The sequence below is a fragment of the Ursus americanus genome, chromosome 18 (assembly GCF_024610735.1).
Source record: "Ursus americanus isolate L20-20 chromosome 18, mUrsAme1.1.p, whole genome shotgun sequence".
Taxonomy (NCBI): Eukaryota; Metazoa; Chordata; class Mammalia; order Carnivora; family Ursidae; genus Ursus; species Ursus americanus.
Genome location: NC_142144.1, coordinates 22,449,286 through 22,462,073, shown reverse-complemented (window position 1 = coordinate 22,462,073; position 12,788 = coordinate 22,449,286). Strand labels below are relative to the sequence as shown.

General features: G+C 45.2%; 1 protein-coding gene across 8 annotated transcripts in view; it reads left to right on the top strand.

Annotated features, from left to right (window-relative positions):
- PALM2AKAP2 (PALM2 and AKAP2 fusion) overlaps window positions 1-12,788 on the top strand; it is a 325,838-nt gene that overhangs the window by 255,285 nt on the left and 57,765 nt on the right. The gene's annotated exons all lie outside the window — the stretch shown is intronic.

Here is a 12,788-nt window from a genome sequence, read left to right as displayed (position 1 = left end):
GTAACATGTGGGATCTTTGCTGCTTTCCTGATCCCAGACAGTTTTGTATGGTTGATATATATATATATCTCCTATATATCATATATTTTAGTCATTGTTTAAGATTTATTCACTTTTTTTTTTTTTTTTTTTTTTAAAGATTTTATTTATTTATTCGACAGAGATAGAGACAGCCAGCGAGAGAGGGAACACAAGCAGGGGGAGTGGGAGAGGAAGAAGCAGGCTCATAGCGGAAGAGCCTGATGTGGGGCTCGATCCCATAACGCCGGGATCACGCCCTGAGCCGAAGGCAGACGCTTAACCGCTGTGCCACCCAGGCGCCCCAAGATTTATTCACTTTTTATATGCACACAGTAAACCCCTTTTTGCTTACAGTATTCCATACGGGTTTGGACCAATGCATGTAGTTGCAGATTTGTTTCCACGGTCAAGATACAGAACAATTCAGTTATCCCACAAACATATTTTGTTTCGAATTTCTGTTGGCGTGTTTGGGTATCTAGTTTACTCTTGTGAAGGTGAAGCCAAACCATTTTGTAACAAATAACGCAACAGCGTCTGACATCTTCCACCTGAAAGTTGACTGATATGTTAGAAGTAAGGTCTAATTTGCTGATTCTTTTCTCAAAGAGTCATAAATGGCTCTAATCTGCCATCTGATTGCACCATCTGATTAGTTGTTTCTTCATATTATAATAGTGGGTTAGAACGGCATAATGCTTGGTACAATATATTAAAAAATAACTGAAAAAATTTGTAATAAATACTGTAATTAGTAAAAGTAATGTACTAAAAATGAAAAAAAATGTTAATTTGGGGGGGAGGTTAGGTGTGTATTTTTATGTAAATTTAGTTCTGGGGTTTTAAAGAAATTGAAATGCTGCTAGAAGCAAGGACTGCATAACTCAAACTAGCTTATGAAGGGGAATTTGTTGGCTCAAATCACTGAAAGGTACAGGGGTAGGCTTCAGGCATAGCAGAATCCAGGGGTTCAAATGATATCATCAGTGTCCCTTTCCCCCCATTCAGCTGTGTTTTCCTCTGTTGGCTCCTTTCTTGGTTGGCTCTTTTCCTTTTGGGACCAATATGACTGACTGAGAGCAGCTCCAGGCTTTCATCCCATTTTCTCAATTCCTTCCGTTCCTTGGAATGGAATCTCTCATTGGCTCTGCTTGGTTCTCTTGCGCCTTGTGGCGCTGGAAGACAGGGAGGGGGTGCGGTGTAGTGTGTCTTCTTGAGCTTGGGTCACATGCTCAACCCTGGAGCGGCTGCCAGCACCTGCCATAGGACAGAAGGGTGTAGTGGTAGAAGGTGAATTGGGGGACAGGTGTGTCCTGGGGGAAATTAAGGGAAATTGAGGGACAGGTATGTCAGATAGGCCAAGACAACACATGTCCTCTACAGAGACATTCAGGCCATGTAGTCAGTTGTGTGTGTGTGTGTGTGTGTATATATATATATATATATATTTTAGTCATCTTTATAAACATCTACTCAATTCTAGAGTGGAGTCTAGAGTAGATGTCTGACGTCTGGACATCCGACCAGAAGGTTGGACTGACCTTCCAAACCAGTAAAAAAAAAAAAAAAAAAAAAGTGTTCAGGATTGATTTTTTTTTTTTTTTTTTTTTTTTTTGCGAGTGGGGACTTGATTTTACTGGATGGGAGATGTAATCATTTTGGAAAAGAATACTGGAACTTGAGTGACTGTGGGACTGTGCTAAGTTAGGTTGATGGGACATGAGGAAAATCGGTCCTGTGCCTATCAATGAGTAGGGAACCTAGCATCTGAGGAAAAAGCCAGGGGAAAAAAAGATTGGCAACTGACTGTAAACTGAGCCCAGAGTAGCATTGCTGAAAGCGGAGGAATAGTGTTTCGGATAGAAATGCTGTTAGGGACATTTGAGGAGAATTCATGACTGTTAAAGATAGGCATGGTTGGTCTAATCAGATGAAGTGTGATTGCTTCCAGAATAAAGTCCAGATTCCAAAACATGGTGTTTGTGACCTACGCTGGCCTAACTCTCGCCTTGCCTCTCCCCCTGGTTGCCTTGCCTGTGTTAACACCTCGTCCCCGAATGGTGGGCGCTCGCATAGAGTTCAAGCTCGATAAATCTTTGTCGAATACATTTAATCCTCATGCTTTAGTTGAGGGTCTTGGAGAAAATTACTCCAAAGACCCCTTCCAAATCTGTGCATTTTCTGTAAAATAACAGTGATTGCAAAGACTCATCAAGAGCTATGCCTGTCTTCTTGTCAAACAGATGTGTATCTGGGGCCATTATAATCATTAATGTTAATGACGTAGGTTGTAATGCCAATGTTCAAACCCTGTAGCACGAGAAATAAAATCTATACGGCACTTTTTTCAGGATTAATAGACATAAAACTTTTGGAGAAATAGAGCTGAACAATTTTTCCTTCTACGGATGAGATCATTTTATGAGTTCTTAGAATAATAATTCTACTATGGTTTGGATCCTGGGGCATAGATAGGCCTGGTAGGGAGGCGCATTGCAAACTGATAGAAGCATTAACTTTATACCATCCCACTGCATAAGTTGGCCAGTTCGGCAGTCACCGCTCTGAGCTGGTGCGTTTTGGGTGCTGGGGACACGAAGGTGGCTAAGACAGGATCTCAGTCTCTGAGAGGCTTGCTCTCTGTTTTTTGTTTTGTTTTGCTTTGTAATTGTGATAAAATAGACATGGCATAAAATTTTACCATTTTAAACATTTTTAAGGGCAAAATTCATTAGTATCAAGTACATTCACAATGTTACACAACCATCACCACGATCTACTTCCAGAACTTGTTTGCCATCCCAAATAGAGTCATACAATAGTTGTTCTTTCCTCTCTGGCTGCATGCGTGCAGCATAATGTTTTCAGAATTCCTCTATACTGTAGCATGTGTCAGAATTCCATTTCTTTTCTTGGCAGAATACTATTCTTGTGTATGTGTGGCGGGGGGGGGGAGTACCACATTCTGTTTATCCATCCATCCACTAATGGACTCTGGGATTTTTTTCTACCTTTTGACTACTGTGAATAGTGCTACTGTGAACGTCAATGTACAGCTACATGTTTGGGTCCTTGCTTTCAATTCTTTTCGACATGTACCTAGGCTCCTGTCCAATTTTACATCTTGCGTGGTGAACTGGGTGGCCTGGCACATCCTTCCGTTGCTTCTGGCAAAGACGTATGCTGTTGTGTCCCTTCGTTTCTGACTATTATGCTTTTTCCCATCATATGTACGTGGGGATCTGGGTGGGTGAAATTTGATGAGAAAGAAAAGAAAAATCAGAAAGTAACAATTCTGAGAGCGGAAATAATGAATCTTGATTATTCCGACTGCTGGACTTTTTTTTCTCAGGCCAAGCATGAGTGGCTGCCTCTTCCCGTGGGTCAAGGGGCTGCCAGGAATTCTAGAAAATCCTCTCCTCAGGGAGATCTCTCTGAAAACCATGTAAGTGAGGGACGCTGTCTAGATGGGTCATCCTGAATACAGCAGGGTGGATGCCTCTTTAGTTATTAAATACTGCAGACCGAGAGGACCCTGGTGGTCTTGGTTTGCAGGATCTTTCTAGCTGTGAGTTCCGTGGGGGAGAGTGCAGGGGGAGGCCTGCTTTTAATTTGAGCCGCTCGCGTTTGGGTTGGTGGCATGGCTTAGAAATGGAAGGGAGCCAGCCCTCCCTTCAGCCACCCCAGCGCACCCCCCCCCCGCCCAGTTTCCTTTTTACCCTGGGATTTCATATGGACCCTGAGCTATGAAAGCAGATCACATATGGCCTGCTGTCAAGCATGAGAATAGCCTTTTTGTTCTTGGGGACCTGCACCAAGCAAGCGGGAGAGGAGGAAGAAATCTTTTTTTTTTTTTTTTTTTTTTTTTAGCATGAAAATACATTACTGTAATTCTTCCATTACCCCCTCCCCACTTTGCTTCTTTACCCTGGGCTGAATCACATTTGGCCATAGCAATAAAAACGTGGTGGCTGTTAAGTCTTGAGCTCCTGGAGTAGGATCCCCGGGACTGGCTCCTTACCCTCTGGCTGGCTGGGGCTGGGTGTGGGGTTGAACTAGCTCGTCTCTAAATCTTCCCCTCCCCCCACCCCCGCCGCCAGCTTAAATGCACAACACTATGCAGTCAAACCCCCGATCAGTGAGCCTGTGACATCTGGAGGCACAAGTTCGAATTTGATTTCCAATAAGAGTGGAGTAGGCTGGGCGGTTTCATGCTACTTCTGTGCATGGAGGGTGAGGTGGTTCTTCTTGGTTTATCTGGACTGATTCGTTCTTACTTCTCCCAAAACCAACCTATAGCATTAGTGCCAGTTTCAGGTCCAAGGGCCTCTGGCACTGGTTGGAGATGGCTGATTGGATCTCATTAATAACCAGCCCCCCCTCCCCCCCCCACCCAGGCACCTGGCTCTTCCTTTCAGCCAGCCTCAGTGGAGACTTACAGGGGGTTCATGTATAATGCATAGCAGGCAATGTTTTTTCCTGACTGACTAGCCAGTCATTTATGAAGATACCACTCTGTGTCAGCTGCTGGGGACCCCAAAATGAGTCAGGTGCTCCCTGCACCTCAAGGGCCATACAGCTAGCGGTCTTCCTACTACTTCTTGGGAAAGAGACATTTTGGTCCAGGACAGCAAATTTGTCATAAACATGAAAAGGCAGTCTGTTGATATTTTATTTTTCATGCATAGCATGAATGATGTGTTCAATAAGGAACGTCACTCTGTCCGACTCTTAATAGAATCACAGAATTTCAAACTGAGTGAGAATGCTCGTTCTGTATCTGGACTGCCTGGGTCCAGATCTCAATTGACTTTTCTGTAAAATGGGGATAATACTAGTACTCATTTCATACATTTGTAAGGAGGATTAATTTGAATTAATTCACAAAAAAGTATTCAGAATAAAACCTGGCATTGAGAGCCAGGTTACCTTTAAAATACCAATTCACTCATTCTTCAAAAAATGACAAGTGGATATGGCTGCATAAGTCTGTGAATATTCTAAAAACCACTGGATTGTATACTTAAAAAGAGTGAATTTTCTGGTATGTGAATTGTATGTCAATGTAGCTGTTATAAAAAAAGAAAAAGAATGGGGCACCTGTGTGACTCAGTCGGTTAAGCGTCTGATTCTTGATTTTGGCTCAGGTGACGATCTCGGGGTCATGAGATCAATCCCCAGGTCCGGCTCCACGCTCAGCAGGGAGTCTGCTTTGAGAGTCTCTCTCTCTGCCTCTGCCCCCCCGCCCAAATAAATCTTTAAAAAAAAATAGAAAATTAATTATCTATCATGTGCTGAGCACTGCCTTTTAAAAACTGACAGGTAAGTGACTTGCTCAAGGTGCATGAATGCAGAGATGGTTCTAGAGCTCAAGGCCCCCTGGGGCACAAGCCAGGCTCTTTGCAAACTGTGAGAATAAAATGAAGATTACAATTCAGATGGGAAGCTGAGGTCTAACCAGACCTTAAGAAAGAATAGTGGTAATACCTAAGAACCTTGGCTTTCTACCTTTACCAGCTGTTTCCAGCACTTCACTTCCCTGCCATGCACCTCTGTGTTTTCAAGACTTCAGACAAATATATTGCAAATACTTACTTAAATACACAATGGAAAATATGACAACATTCTCCCCATCCCAGATCGAGATACAGGTGGATATTTTTTAGTTAGGTTTTCCAGTTGAGTTATTGCTTTCAATTCCCCAACTTTGACATTTAGGAATTAGAGCTTTCTGAAGGAAAGAAAGAAAAAAAGAAAGAGAGGAAGAAAGGAAGAGAGAAAGGGAAGGGAGGGAGGGAAGAAAGGAAAAAAGAAAAGAAAAGAAACAACTTCCTATTACAAGACAAGGGTAGTATTTAAAAATCACCCCTTCTTACCACCACTACCAAAAACTAGTAATAACAAATTTTGTCCTCATGGTGAAGATCTCACTGATTCTTGAGATTTCCTAGCTAAGTCTAAAGAATCTAGAATACATAAGAAGAGAGACGTGTTTTAAGAACAAAATGGCATTGTTTCTCCCTGCTGGATCCATTCATATAGTCATAGAAACTATTTTAGATCCCGAGTTGCCTGAAGCCTTGGGCTCCCATCAGCCTCCTGCTTTTTCGCTGCCATATGCTTTGTTCTGGGGTTTCTTCCTTCTCTTGGCATCTGGTATTCAGGATAAGGGAAAAGGACTTCCCCTGGGCTAGTGAAATCACTACCAGGGAAAAATGGCTCGTATTTCCAGGCCTCTATGAATGAGATGTTTCTCTGAGCGTTCTGAGCAACTATCTCGTGGAAGGAAACATAAGAAGGTACAAGCTTGCAGCTCATCCATTTCCCCAAGACGAACGTGCAGTACTTCTTGCTTCAGCGGCGCAGACACCACGGCTTTTCCTAGCAGATGGACAGCATTACCTCACTGCTGTTTCATGAATAGGTTTGCCCCGCGGGGTGGAATTGTGGCGGAGGCCGTTATGAAATCTCATTTGCTTTGCATGAATCCGTTCAGGAGTCCCGAGAAAACAAAATCTGAAAAAATGAAAAATGATCAAATAGGACTGTAACTTAGAGCTCCCCGTGTAAATCAGATTTGCCCTGAAACTGCTCTGACTTGGCAGGTAATAATCATAGTAATTTTGCACTTTTGTGATGGAGAGGGTTTTTAATCGAATTCCATTTCTTGTGAGTAGGAACAAAACCAGTTGTAAACAACTTTTGAGGCTCCCCTCCCTTCTCTTTTTTTTTTTTCCCTAGGATGGTAGCATCTGGGGCATATAATTTAGCTCTGAAAGCAGATAGCTGGAGGACAATGGGGAGGGGGAGGGGATGGTAAGAAGACACTCCTTCAGTTCACGCGCACAGCATGCTTGAGCATTTTATCAAGAAAGGTGCTCAGCACCGGGTGATAGATTCCCTTCATCACACAACCTTAGGCTCTTTCTAAACCTGACTTATCAAGGGTTAGACATTGGACCTCAACCTAAGCTGAGGTCTGAAAGGGCAGGCTGGGTAGCACTGGGCCCACAGAGAGAGGGAGAGGGCAGTGCTGTTCTTCTAGAATGGAGAGACAGTGGTGGAGAAGGTGATGCAGCGGCGGCCCCCTGACCACCTGGGGGGAAGCCGATCACTGTCCACTTATCCCAGTGTTTGTCCATGGCCCTCGTGTCCCCACAGTCACATGGAGGAAGTTGAGGCAGCTTATCCTAAGACTCTGTGGAGTCATTTAATAAAAAATGGGTTCAGGTTCTGCTTCGGGTAATGAGGTGATTTCCCCCAAAGACCCCTGTCTACATGGACTGGGGTGGGGGTCCTGGGAAAGGCCATTAGAAATGGGCGGCTTACTTTTTCCCTCCTCTACGGTGTCCTAGATAGGAAGCCCCTTGCGCTTAAGAGAGGCAGAGGACCCTGTCATCTGGCTTCTGTTCTGCACACACCCCAAGTTGGCTCCCTGGCCCCTTGAAGCCCACAAGGGCACTCTTGCAAAAAAGGGAGTTGTTTTTAGATTTTGTGTCAAGGAACGTTTTTAGAAGTCCTTCTGAAGAACTACAGGGATTCCTGCGATGCTTTCATGCTGGGCCCGTGACAAGATCATGCGAGGTTGGTCCAAGCCCTCCTCAGCCTTGGGAGAAGTGGATTCTCCAAGCGCACTTGAGGGCGCTGGTCTGAGGACTTACCCGGAGGCCAGAGGCCTCTGCTAAGCGAGCCCGGGGTGGCTTCTGGAGGGGAGTACCTGGAGGAGGTCCCATGAAGCCAAGTCATGATGCCTCCTGACCGCCACAAGATGTTCCATCAGACTTCTCCCAGAAATCTAGAGTAGAAGAAATATGACCAGGGATTATGAAGAACATTTCCTCAGAGTTGAAGCTTTTGAGTGCTAACAAACCTCGATCATGTCGCTAAGGTCCATAATGTGCCGCTGTGGCTTTCTAGTGGATATTGGCCCCCTTTCTGTCAAATTAGGGATCAAACCTTGCTAGAACAGAAATCTTAAAAAGCAAGGCATGCGGGTTGCAGGGTTGGCCCTGGGAGTTTTGCCAGCGTGTTCCGGGTCTTGCATTTTCTCTTTCCCGAAGGCCCCAGGCCAAGGCTGTGTGCCCAGCATCTGGGTCCCCTACTCCTCTCACTGTGTCGAGAACATTTGCTGGGAGCGAATCGCTCTCTGAATGTGCTTGAAAGAAAAACAGAGGGTAGGAGGACAGGACAGTGCCTCCCAGGGGCCGGACCAGGACGGGCGATGGAGGCGGCTCCCAGGGCTCACATTCTCACTCGGCCGCTTCGGGGTGAGAACCACCGCTGCCTTTCCCTGCCTGAAATCCTGGGGCAGCTGTTGCTGCTGTTCCCACCGGCCTCCCCAGAGAGAGAACGCAGCTGACTTCTGGGCCTCCCCGAAATCATCCACAGCTGCTCACATGCTTTTAGTAGGAGAATAAAGAAAGCCGTGTCAGTGGAGGTTAATCTGGAGAAAGAAGTTTCCTTTTCATGGTTCCCTTTCCTTTTGGATGTGATGTACGACCCTCTTGCTAGGCAGCCTGGCAGATCGCTGGCCCCAGGGATCTGGGCGGGGGAGGGGGGGAGTCTTTTCCAGATTATCCCTACTACCTCAACCTTCCTACCACAGTGACATTTCCTGCGTGCTGGGCTCCCTCTGGGCACGTTACATACATGGTCTCCTTTGGCACAGCGTTACTCCAAGGACCGTATGCCCATCCCATGTTCAAATAAGGACACTGATCCAAAACCAGTTTTGTTTGATGCTGGGTTCGACTCTCTTCCTACCCCTGCAGGGGGCATTTTGCTTCGTATCAGCACTGAGAGTGTCCTAACTGCTAATCGAACACCCTCCAAAAGCAGGAATATCCTCATTAGCAGAGGAATGCCTAAAGCAATCAGGCTTGCCTCTGTATTCTAGACAGTAGTCACTGAACTGTTAGACACAACATGCTTGGAAATAATGCAGGGATTTATTACTATGTATTAGAGTATAAGCTTTATCAAGCAGAGCGTGAATTTTCCACCCACTGTTATTGGCATCACATATTTTTCGTTCGTGTTATCTCCAGGGCTGGATTTAGAAAGATTAACGTAAGAAAAAAAAGATGTGCAAAAGTAAATAAATTATTTCAGGCTTGTCTTCAGATTTCCTGCTTACGAAATTGAAATCCCAAAGTCCTTGGACCACCGCCTCTAGGAGGCCCGGGGCCCCACGGGCACTGCCAGGATTTCATTCCCTGATCAGATTCCTGGCCTTGTCAAGGGGTAGCGGGAGCAGCAGGCCAGTGTCAGGACAGAAAACCAAGACTGGCTAAGCGAATGGTATGTCCTGCCCCACCATGCCCTCCACGCTTTAATCCCTCCAATGGCGCTTTGGTCTCAAATGCTCTCAAAATTAAGACCGGAATCCTACGTGGTCTGGTCCCATCCACCCCTCCAGACATCTTTTCCTCCATGAGTGCCTTACCCCATCCCGGTGCAGGGGAGAGGAAAAAAGGCTTTTTCCTCTATCCATCTTAGATTTCTTGTCTAGGGGCTGTCAAATTAGACTGACCAAAGAGAGTAACGAGAGGAAAACAAACCGGGGTTCATTAATGCACGTGTCATGTGTGCGTATGCGTCTGCCTGGGGATACTTGGTGACGAATAACTCAAAGGGGTGGTTAGAACTTGAACTGCTCTAGCATCTTAGCAAAGAGATAGTTTTATAGTAAAGTAACAAAACAAAAGGACTTTGAATGTCTAGGGTGGCACATTGTGGGAAGGCAAACATGGGGAAACAAACGGTAGAGAAGCAAAGTGTGTTAGGGACATTCTTCTGGTGCCAAGTTTGGGCTGATGAGGGTCTAGAGTTGTCTCCAGGGATTAACTTCTGTGCCGTCTGCTAGAGAGAGGAAGGGGGACACCTTTACAGATTCATGCCCTGTTTTTAAGCAAATAGGGGGAGAGCAGAGAGCTTTTCTTTTCTTTCTTTCTTTCCTTTTTCAAAGATTTTATTTTTAAGTACTCTGTACACCCACCAGGGGGCTTGAACTCACAAACCCGAGCTCAAGAGTCGCAAGCTCCATGGACTGAGCCAGCCAGGCACCCCACGGAGAGCTTTTCTTGTATCTGCTGCATCCTGATTCCATTCACTCAAAGTAATTGAATGCCGGAGTGGCATGCTTTGGGGTGGCATATTCTCTTCCCCTTCACCAGCCACCAAAGCCACCTGCCATTTTTGTCCTTGCTTCTCTTGCTCCTAACGCAGGGCCTTTCTGGAACCTGCCTCCAGCCTGGAACAAACCTGGAGCAAGCTTCTGTCCCCCTTCATGGCTTCGTTAACGCCTTATCTTGCAGATAACAGATTATTTGTTACTTCCTCCCAGAAGCCTCCCCAGACCTCCCTGACTAGCTCACTGTTCCCCTGTTAGAGGCTGTCAAAGTACTTTCTTTCCAGGCACTTCTCACAAATGCAACTATACATCTATTTGAGCTTGGGAAGTGTCTTGTTTTCCCACTATAGTCCATTTCCAGAGGGCGGCTCTGTGCCTGGTTCTCCCCATTGTGCCAGCCCCACAGCAGGTGCTCACTTGCAAGAGTGAATGAATGCGTGAATCAGGCGTGGAGCGAAGCCTAGCTGTTTCAGATCTGCTCACAGCAGGGACTGCAGGGTGCGCGCTAAGGTGCAGCAAGGGAAATACTGCTAAGCAGGTAAATAGCTCACATTTCTTAGCCGTGGTGTTACATTTAAAAGGAGAACTTGGGGGCGCCTTTGTGGCTCAGTCGGTTAAGCGTCTGCCTTCGGCTCAGGTCATGATCCCACGTCGGACTCCTTGCTCAGTGGGGAGCTTTCGTCTCCCTCTCCGTCTGCCCTCCCCCTGCTCGTGCGTGCGCTCTCTCTCTCTCTCTCTCTCACTATCTCTTTCTCCCTGTGTCAAATAAATAAATAAAATCTTTAAAAGCTAAAATAAAAATAAAATAAAAGGAGAACTTGTTGCTTCTCCCTTGGAGTTTCCAGACCTGTAGACCATTCCTGGTCTAAGTAGCCTGTGGAGGGCTCTTTGCAGGAAGAGTGAGGGGATTCCACAGATTTGGCTGTTGATAAAGCGTTGATCTTTCACCTCAGGTGGTTCTGCTCAGAAATTAGAAACTGGAGCATGGCTGCTATTTGAGCATCTTCTTTGCAGTTTTTCCTCTGGTTGGTTTTTCTACTTGTCCTTGAATCTTTATCTGAAGGGGAAATGTCCCTTATGAATCCGTGGGGCATATTCAGAACCGAGACCTCTGGGATCAGGTAGAGCTGGACCTTGTTCCCAGAGCTCCCTTGAGCAGAGCCATTATTTGCCTTATTGGCAAAAGACACATTTTAAAATTTTTATCACTTTCTTTCTTGCTCAGATGTCTCTTGACCTCATAAACATGGATCCCTGTGCGTCCCTCTCCTTTCTGACTGTGTTGGAGCCCTTGAACATCTGAAGGAATGCCAGTCACACCGTCTTGTAGGAACTACTCAAGAGTCTCCATCCCACAACAGGGAGGCCTGTTGAGTTCCCCCTGGGAAGCTCCCATATTACTGTTTGTCGTTTGGACCCTCAGTCCTAGTCTTCCTCTTGTCTGTAATCTACATGCCGCCTGGCACGTTTGAGGAATGCTCCTTTCTTTTTTTTTTTTTTTTTTAAAGGGCAAGGTGTCATATTTTGAGTTCATTTCAGTCTCACACTGGATTCTGTCCAGACTTTTGTTTGGATTTCAGATGTTTAGCCCCAAACAAATTGAGATGTTAGTTGAAACAGTTCCAGATTTGGTAATGCTTAAAATTCCTCCGGGAGCACAAATCGTCCCTCACTTGAAGCTACCCTAAGTATGGTTCTTGAATCTTGAATCTCTGCATTCCTTGTAAACACTCAGGGTAAAAACAGTTAACGATTAATCTGCTTGTGTTCCACGGACTGAGAAAAGAAGCATCAACACTTCTGAGGCCTCATCTTATCAAGTTCTGAGGGGTGGTTTTTACAGCTAATATAAGGCCTTGGTTTATCAGCTGCAATGGCTGGAAACTCCTTAGACCTGAATATTTGGGATGAGCAGAATGGACCCAGCTTAGGAATTCCAAGAAGGCAGACTCAAGATAGAGAGCTGCCAAAGCTCACAGATGTGCAATGAAACCTGTTTCTAAACCTGATTCTTCAGCTCAGTTGTAATGTGCTTAAAGCCTGGACTCACTTGAGGTTTTTATAGCTGGTTACAATAGTTCAAACCTGGAATTACGCTTCTTTGTGTATTTATTTGCGAACTAGAATGATAGTAATTCCAAGCTATCTCGTAAGGCCATGTTGAAATCTTCAGAGCTGATTCCATCTTCTTCGTGCTGCAAAAATGCAAAATGGTAGCTGGTGTGTTATATGTGTCTTGAGACTATCTTGGCCCTTTCTCTCTAGAACTCAATCTCCCAATTGAGGTATTAGTTGACAGATTAATATACTTCCTCATGTTAGTAATATTATCTTGTAGATTATAAACTGTGTCATCCTACACAGCACCCCTGTATTATAGGAGGAGAAATAAAGATGGCGGATGATCAAGGCTAGAACCCCTTCTTGACTTTAAATTGAGGCAGGGCTCTGTATACCCTTTAACGGTTAGTCTTCTGAAGAGTTTTCGCTTCAAAAGCTTCCATATGCATGTCTCCTATGTCTTCTTTTGAGATTGGCTTGTAGTAAAGCCCTTGGGTTAATCATGCCAGAAGAGGGGGAAACAGAGGAAGGTCGTGATGGAAATGATTGCATTGTAGTTCCTAGGCAACAGCAG